Below are 9167 nucleotides of genomic sequence, written 5' to 3'. Positions count from 1 at the left end.
TATCGAGTGATAAACACTGTTTATCTGAATTGTTGGTCAAACGGCGCGGCGATAAACGCATGTACATGTATATCGATAAACACTGTTTATCGAAAGGCAGAGTTATGGTGTTTCGTCGGGAGTGGGCGCTTTTCCAAGTTGCACTCACAGAGATTCGATCATACATAATATGTCCTCCGGAGGAGGACTAGAGGCAAGGGTGTCCTCGGTTGGGGGGATGATAGGTGCCAAAATATTTTCGGCCACGGATCAAAGCAACCAAGAGGTAGAGGCGTGTGGCAAGTTGCACCCCCTCCCTTCCAAGTTATTAACTTTTTCAAGTCATCCTCAATAAAGATAGCATTTTAGAGAATATGGGACCCATGTGAGTGCCACATGGGCTTGCTACCTGGGTTATTATCCTCTCAAGCATATAGGCAGGATTTGAATTTAGGGAGGGGGCGGTAGTGAGCACCTCCTAGGGGGTGGGTGCAGGGAGGGAAAGTTTCCCCCTTCCCACGCGAAGCGCGGAAGCACTGACGTTTCATTAAGTTATTAAAGAAAGAAGACGATTCGTTGTACCAGTTGTATTCAGTTACCCCCCACAAAAATAAAAAATAATAATAATAATAATTATTATTTTTAAAAAGCGTTTTGCCCCCCCCCCCCCCCAACAATTTTTTCGGGGTAAGGGGGCGGCCCCCCTGCCACCCCACTTCCGGCGCCTATGAAGGTGCTGGTGCAGTCTTATGTATGATTGAGTAATTGTTGTCCGACCTTGTAATTTTTTAGATCTGGCAGCAGCGAGATAGATTTGATCATCTTTCCTAATGAGAAGGAGGAAATATATTAGAGAGTAAGCAGGGCAAATGTTTATGCAGTAAAAATGTTCTACATTAGAGGGGGGAGCACAGTTAAATGAATAAAAAATAGGTACCGAAATGAAAAGGTACTTGACATCGCTATTCAGAATTTGAGATAAGGGTTGTCAGTATTGTAAAAAATGTTGGTGATGGCCTTTTAAAAACAGTAATTGGCGTATTTTGGAAGTCATTGATCATGAACAAACATTGACCCTCCAACATCGTTCAAATGGGACAAATAAAAATGCATTCCATGCAAAACCTATAGAATGTCAAAGGTAACAATTTAGCTGCCCCTCTAGTCCTCCTCCAGAGGACATACTATGTATGATCGAATCTCTTTGAGTGCAACTTGGAAAGGCGCCCACATATGGAAAACTTACGCGCATCTGCTCTGCGCCTCGTCGCTTATCCTGTTAAGCACGGGGAACGTACACCAAAAAAGCCACGTTTTGATATAATTGCTGGTATTACAGGAAAATGGAAATTTGTTAAAAAAATCTTCGGACGGTTTCTTATAATTTGAAATGTCGTCTTAAAAATGATACTAAATTTGGGATTATTCTTTCAGGGGAAACGGTAGCCATTTTCACCTAAAAGTTTTGACTTTTTCAGCCTGCCTATGGAGATTGCACTGTTTTTCCCCTTTTTTGTCGGGTTTCGCTCAGTCAACCAGTCGGCAAATTTTACACGAGTGACGTATAAAAAATCTTCGGACGGATTCAGAAACCTTGACATCCCACCTTTACGTTGGTATAACGATTGTTTTCTTTCGTGGAGAGGAAACGGTAGCCATTTTCCAACCAATAAAAAGTAGCTTTTCATACTAAACCAAGGTGACTGGGATAGTGTAGCGCTATAGCTACTCACAACGAGTGCGCCCGTACCGTACAAACAATGCACAGTTATAGCTTCCGTGCAATCGCTGTAGAGCTAGAGGTCAGTGTGTGTATTTAACGCAGTGCGTATTATACAGAGTGTGTGCGTTGCGCTCAAAATCTCGGAGACCGCATCATGTCTATACATGCGCACCCGAATGGGTCGTTGCACTCCAACTAGAGGGAAGTCAGTATAATCATTGGAAGAGGGAATGAGTTCGATTTCGTCTACGGTGTGATGGCAAGCCTCTGCTTATGTAGTCTACCGTAATTTTGCATTTATTTAACTAGGTGAGTTTCATTTCTAATTCTAGTTTGTTAGTGTTAGTAAGTAGTCAACGAGAGCAAGCGCTCGCACCCCCGCTTTGTCGCATTGAACTAGTCCAATCAGTGTACTTTCACGCAAGAGTGCACTTGAGCGCGCTCTCTTTGTGAAAGCGGTTGTTTAGTGCGTATTCTTTTATGCGCGTTTAGGGCTAAAAGTTTTCCATATGTCATGACGAAATACGAATAACTCTGCTTTTCGATAAACAGTGTTTATCTTTCGATAAACAATGTTCATTGAGATAAACAGTGTTCATCGAGTTTTATCGAGTGATAGACATAGTTTGTCTTGATAAACATTGTTTTTCGCTCGATAAACATTGTTTTCGGCGATAAACAGTGTTTATCTGAGTTATTGGTCAAATGGCGCGTCATATACGTGAGTATAATGGGGATTTTCCCTTTCTCTCTCTCTCTCTCTCTCCGGAGAAATCAACACCTCTACCATCCATATTGTGTCATACGACCGTTGGCCTGGGCGCGCGCTCCAGGGCTTTAAAGTAACACACCGGGATTGAATTTATCGACCTACTTGGCCACATTGGGCAAGATTATTTGAGGGTGATGACAATAGGCGAGAAGGGGTTGGGCTTGGTAATGTAGCCTGGATAGTTAGGGGCTAACTAGTGGAGGGGGTGGAGAGGGGCGTTAATATAATACAAAGGAGTGTATATTACCTAGTACTTCGTTTGTGGAGAGGGGTTAAGGGAGTACCTTCGTCGTTTTAAGGGGTTTTAATTCATTATGAACATTGGGCAAGATTGTTTAAAAGGTTATGAGAAGAGGTTGGGCTTGGTGATGTAGCATTGTCTAGCAGGGGAAGGAAGAGGGCCGGGGGCCGTTATGAGATATAAATGAGTGCTTATTATCTACTTCATTTTAATTTTAAGGGTTAGGATTTTTTTTAAGTGATGACTGGAAGGAGGGCATCATGTAGCCTGGGTGGTTAGGGGCGAGTGGAGCGGGGTTAAGAGGAGAGTTTTTTTAACTTTATTGTAGATCAATGTCTTGCCAAAGGACATTAGTGCCGCGGAGGGACTCGAACCGCGGACCTTGTGATCGACAGTCCGGCGACGTATCCACCTCGACCACGACACCTTTTTAGCAACTTTCTCTTTCTAATTCGTTCTCTTCGCCTCTCACCTTTGATCTATCTAGCCTGTTCACCTCATTGGTTTCTCTTATCACATCATTTTCCCCTGATAGGTTTATTTTGTTATGATGCCTGATGTACTTGGAAACATGTTATAATTTGGAAAATTAAAGGAATTTCTATTCCATCCTTCCTCGAGTGAGCTTGTCATTATCTAGTAACTTGAGTTTAGGAGAGAGAGATTAGATTAATTTTGATGCTGCACGTTTGATGATTGATTTTGGTCAGCAATATTTTCCCTCGGTTAAATAAACACGTTTCATGGTGGCAGCGGTTTTCTGTGTTTTATCCAGATTATTTCGAACCAATTTCGCTACTGTCTTGTTTTATAATTTTGCTGCTGTTTGCGTGAACCTTGCTTCTGTTTTCACCCCCTTCAGCAAGCTTGGTGCTAATTAGCAAGCTATATCATTTACATCCTCTCCTTCAACTTCAAGCTCGCCGTAGTTCTTTTGGTGAGCTAGTCACCAGTTGGTAACTAAGTGTAGTTCACCCTACTTCATTAATTGGGACATACTTGTTATTTTTCATGGTTCTCCCTTCTTTTTTAATGTGGTTATGCTGACTTTTCTTGAACTTTATGAATGATGACCCCTTTTCGTTTTATGAAAAGCGGTCCTCCAGGTACGGGAAGTTCCAAGTGGTGAATAGCGGTCCTTTTGAATATCGAGCAGACCCCGACGGACTAGTCTTCTTGCAGACGGTCATCATCAACACTTTACGTGTAATACATATCCATCAAGCTTTTGATGAAATATCACTAGGTATTATCTCTGAGCACTAATTACAAGCCGATCCAAACTCAGCCCCCCCCCCCCCCTCCAATAGTCCCATAGGTTTAACACGTAGAGTATGGAAAGTGACCGTCTGCAAGAAGATTATTCCGCTATGTATGGTCGTAGCCATCTAACTTTTGATAGAATACAATTTGTCCGATAGAATAAACCTTCCTCTTCAACCTCCATCTAGACGTTTCGAGGGTATTTTCTGTGAAAGCTAGCGGACCGATCAAAACTCACCTCCCCCCCCCCCCCCCCTCCACTAGTCCTATCCGTATAACACGTAGACTATAACAAGTGACCGTCTGCAAAAAGACTAGTCCGCTGTGGTCGTAGACACTTAACTTTTGATATTGTACCATTTTTTTCGATAGTTTAGACATAGTTCTTCAACCTCCATCTAGTCGTTTTCGGGGGCATTTTCTGTGACAGCTAGCGCTAGAAAACCCTTCCAAAGTCACAATTTTTCTTTGGTTAAAATCTCTAAAAGACCCCCGTAGCTATTTTAAAGGCCTAAAATGGAATCTTTGATCCATTTAAAGTTTTGAAACAACGCTAACAGTTTCACCTATTACATTTTTTTTCTCCAATATATCACGGGATGAAATCAAAGCATAGGTAATCTTGTGGCACTGCGAGTCAGGTATTTAAGTGTGAATCCTAACTTACGCAACTGCTACCAGACAGATATAGACAGGCACGGATCCAGGGATCCAGGGAAAGAGGAGAGAAAAGGAAAGAAAGAAGAGGAAGAAGAAAATAAAAAGGGGAAAAAGAAGGAGATCGGAGGGGCCGAAACGGCCTTGCCCCCCCCCCCCCCCCACCCTTTCAACAAAATAAGAAAGAAGTAAGGAAAAAAAGGGGGATATCAGTTGCAATTTTCCCGCCAACAAGTTGTGGATCGGGGGGGGGGCAAAAAGCCCTTGCCCCCCCCCCCCTGCCCCCGCCGAAAAAAGAGAGAGGGAAGGGAAATGGAAAGAGGAGAGCCAAAGGGAACAAAAAAGAGGAAGAAGACAAGATAAGGGTGAAAAGAAGGGGAGATGAGTTGCGATTAATCCCGCCAGCATGCAACGCGTGGATCTGAGGGGGCCGAAAGGCCCTTGTCTCTCCCCAGCAAACCTAAAGAGGAGATAAGGAAAGGAAGGGAAAGGGAAAGAGGATAGAAAGGGAAAGACAAACAAGAAAAAGAAGAAAGGTAGGGGAGATCAGTTGCGATTTCCCCGCCAACAAGGTGTAGAACGGGGGGGGGGTGTGGGTGGGGGATGCACTGGTGAACTGATGGATGGGGGGGGGGGCATGCAAAAAGATGTTGTATTGCCCTTTTAGGTGCCAGAACCATGGGTCGGTCGGTCAGATTTTCTTTGTTGTAATACTCCCCCCCCCCCCCCCTCAAAACAGCGACCGTCGCCCAAAAAACGCGAAACCGGGAACGTCGCCCATATATATATATATATATATATGTATATATATATCTCTCTCTGATTTGTAGCTGGTGCAGTGCATGTACACGAAGTCCGGTTCTACTTGTTTACGCTAGCAGGATTTCGAAACTAGGGCAGGAAACGACTGAGAGTTTGGGAATAATTTGATGATTTTATGCATTTATATCCCAGTTAAACAAACAAAATACATACATTTTTATTCATTAAATACAATACTTTCAAAAAGACGGTCATAAAAAAAAAAATTAATTAAAAAGCCGACCGTAGATTTTAAGATAATGGGATCGGTCGCAAATACAACATCTTTTTTTGTCGACAAGTCATCGAGAGTGGCGCGATTGACATAAATTGAATATTGAATAATATTGAATATTCGAAGGATGTTCCTTGTCTTCTGATTTGTTATTTCAGCATAAATTCCAGATTCACTCGATCATGGGTTTTATCAATTGTGGTCATCAGTCAGTAGTGCTCAGATGACAGTGAACTTTATACCGAAATGGCGTCTTTGTGTATTATTCTACATGATTCATTTTATCGTCGCAAACATGATTCATGTAGCATTATAAGAGAAACACACCATTTCTAACAACAACAGCAACTGGTTTCTCCATCATGAAGTTGCCATGGTAACAGCAAGCTGCTACGAATTGCTGCCTTCTGATATAGATCTTGCTTGCAATCATTTAGGCAGCTTCGACAGTGGCATATTGTATGTTGTATAAAGAGAAAGAAATACTGAGATACTTAACTTACATCCTTCAGATTTAAAAGCGATAAGAATGGTCAAAAAGTTTCATTTTCGAATCCATCTTAGGCAATACAAAATGCAAAAATACCCTTTTCCGTTTCCAATAGAAAATAATAAACAATCCTGTTTATATATAAATGGAGCGTAACATTGTATGACGCTGACTACAATACACAGAGAAGTAATGACTTGCATTGAAATATATTTAAAGATAAGTTAAAACTATTTAGGCTTACCTGCAGGGGGAACTGTTCGGGATCGGCGTCGGCGTCTCCACCACCAGGCTAGTGTGTAAAGGACAGAAAAGGAAGCAGAGATAATGCTTTACTCGGAATATAAGAAACACAAACTATTGACAATATTTTACGCAGGAGATTACTTTGAGTATTTTGGTAAGTTGGATAATAATGTACTTTAATTGTACATTAGGTCATCGTTTAAGAGCCACGTGCATTAACTCGATGTACGTTAAACCAACTATGTAACATTCGCCATATTCTGTCCGACTTGACTGAGCTGACGAAATGAATAAATGCCTATATGAGCAATAGCTATTAAGCCCCCATCACACCAAACTAGTTCTCACTACGTTCTGAAAAATGTTACCAAACGGGATCAAACTGTCTGTGAACGGAGTTGAACGTAGTATCAATTGTTTACGATCTGTTTAAGAACTTCGTGGACGGGCTCGGACTGGCTATAGTACGGGAGGGGGCTCTACAACTATGAGCCTGTTCAAAATTGTCCCCGTCCTGTAATAAGACGGAGTGACAAATGGCAAATTTACCCGATCTGAACTTGATATGAACTGACTGTGGACGGGGTACAGACGAGATGTACGTATTGAGGACTGTCTATGAACGAACTAGGATCGTATCATAGAAATTATTTACACATTCTACCCCGACCACAGCCCGTTTTACGGCTTTCTAAGACGGTCCCAGAACGTAGTGAGAACTAGTTTGGTGTGATGGGGGGGGGGGGGCTTCAATGCCGCCCTCTTATGAGCATCTACTACATTTGAATAAACTGCTCTATGATGCATTTTTAAAAGCAGTAATTCCAAAATCGTTTCATAGTTATATGAAATATGTCGATTAAACACTGTAGGTTTATGATTTTTGTTGACAAGGTGCAATTACCGGCCTAGATGGTTTGTTGTAAAATTTCAATAAATCAACATATTTTCGGACTTGCTCCTTTGGGAATTAAACAAGCGTTGTATAACGAGGAATTTTTTTCTTCTCCAACGAACAATAATCATTTGAAAACATGATAACAGATGTCCTGCTAGCAGTATTAATGTGTATCGCATTTGATTTGAATCATTACAAAATCTAAACGTTAAAAAAGGAAAAGCCCAGAGGAGTTTCATTCAAAAAGGCGCTTAATCCACACAAATTTGAATTATTAGAACAAATTAATATTTACAATTCTCGCTTGATTTTTCAGTAAAATACAATCTTACCAGCTATTTCAGATGATTTACAAGCTATACTGGATCTTCCAGTGTAACGTACTATTTTGTTTGTGTCATGGAATGACCCTTTTCTTGTTCTGAAAGTTATGTTTAAGACTTGTGACGAGACTAGAAGAAATAGTTCGGAGAAGAAGGGGAAGACGAGAGTTGTTATCTACGTAATGGCAGTTCGCCAACAGCGACGACAGTCGCTAACAGTTTAGCAGTTTGCTTGCAGTTCCAGCATTTCTATGTTGAGATGGGAACTCTTTAGATAATCCTTAAGGTATGTTTATTCATTGAGTTATATTTCTTAAAATACAGTGCTGTAAAATGCCACTGAAAGTAGTTGCAAGTTGTAGAGATTACAGTCGCACGATGGAAGCGATAGCCTATATGAATGTGTGTAGTGACGTGAAACGAATCGCGAACATGGATTCGTTGAAAGTTTGATTGATAGTTAAGACGGTCTTTTGAAGACCTTTTCCTTTGTGAAAAGATAAAGTAGTTTAAAATTGATGGTTGTCAGGAAGATGATATGTGAATTTAACTTCGTTATGAGCATGGGTAGACTTCGAATAAGTTAAGACCAAACTATGTTTGCTTGCGTATGTACGTGTGAAGGTATCTTAGTTACGAGAACCTCTTCACGCACGATTTAATGTGCGGATGAATATCATTTTAGAGATAACGTTATAAGTTCATGATTGTTAGTCTCATTTTAGGGCTTGAGAAAGTTTCTTGTTTGTGTTATTGATTATTCTTTTGTCTATGGTTATGCATTTATGCTTCTTTAAAGATTTGTGGTTTATCGAAAGTTGGCATATTATTATAACTATAAAGTTTAGAATTACTGACACACGAATGGAACTTGAGTATATGTGGAAATTGGATTTCTAAGTGTTAAACGTATATCAAGAACATGTATTTAGTGTTTTCATTTGTTGTATTTTGCAGGAATTATCCCACACTGTTGTTGAATTTTTTCTCTTCACTTTCCAATGATGGTCCACGACAGTGTCACAATAAAGGAACCAACATGAGTTAAACGGATGTCTCCTTTGTTTCATCATTGAATTGCAACAACGTGTTTAAACTAGAAGTCACATAAATCCTTTGAGTCCGGAGTGTTGGCTCAGTCAGTAGAGCGTCCGCCTCACAACTGGCAGGTCGTGGGTTCGAACCCCGGCCGCGTCATACCAAAAGACGTTAAAAGATGGGAGTTGTTGCTACCTTGTTTGGCGTTCAACAATAAGGGATAGAGCAACGTCGATCTGGCGCTGCTCAGTGGCTGCCGGGCTCACGATCAATTGGGCAAAAAGAATTTCCGTTTCGGTTTAATAAAATTTGGAGTGGACTATTAGATTATTATTATTATTATTCCATCACAGTTTGCATTAATTTTCATGTTTAATATTGCACGGAAAAAGAAATGAGAAGGAAACCAGAAAAAAAGAGGAGAAAAATTTTAAAAAAGAAAGAAGATGAAACAGGGAAGAAAAGGGAAAAATAAAGAATTGAAGAAAAACATTGCTTCGG

The 9167-nt window shown here is 40.8% G+C and overlaps 1 long non-coding RNA gene across 1 annotated transcript; it reads left to right on the top strand.

The window, feature by feature from the left end:
• Positions 1-7703: 7703 nt before the first annotated feature.
• On the top strand, positions 7704-8677 carry LOC115926187. Its single transcript, XR_004065007.1, has 2 exons — positions 7704-7914; positions 8586-8677. It is a non-coding gene; the product is annotated as an uncharacterized LOC115926187 (long non-coding RNA).
• The last annotated feature ends 490 nt before the right edge of the window (positions 8678-9167 follow it).

This window comes from Strongylocentrotus purpuratus, unplaced genomic scaffold (genome assembly GCF_000002235.5).
Source record: "Strongylocentrotus purpuratus isolate Spur 01 unplaced genomic scaffold, Spur_5.0 spur5_scaffold_19, whole genome shotgun sequence".
NCBI lineage: Eukaryota > Metazoa > Echinodermata > Echinoidea > Camarodonta > Strongylocentrotidae > Strongylocentrotus > Strongylocentrotus purpuratus.
Note: the sequence above shows the minus strand (reverse complement) of the source record. Positions and strands in the feature narration are given on the sequence as shown.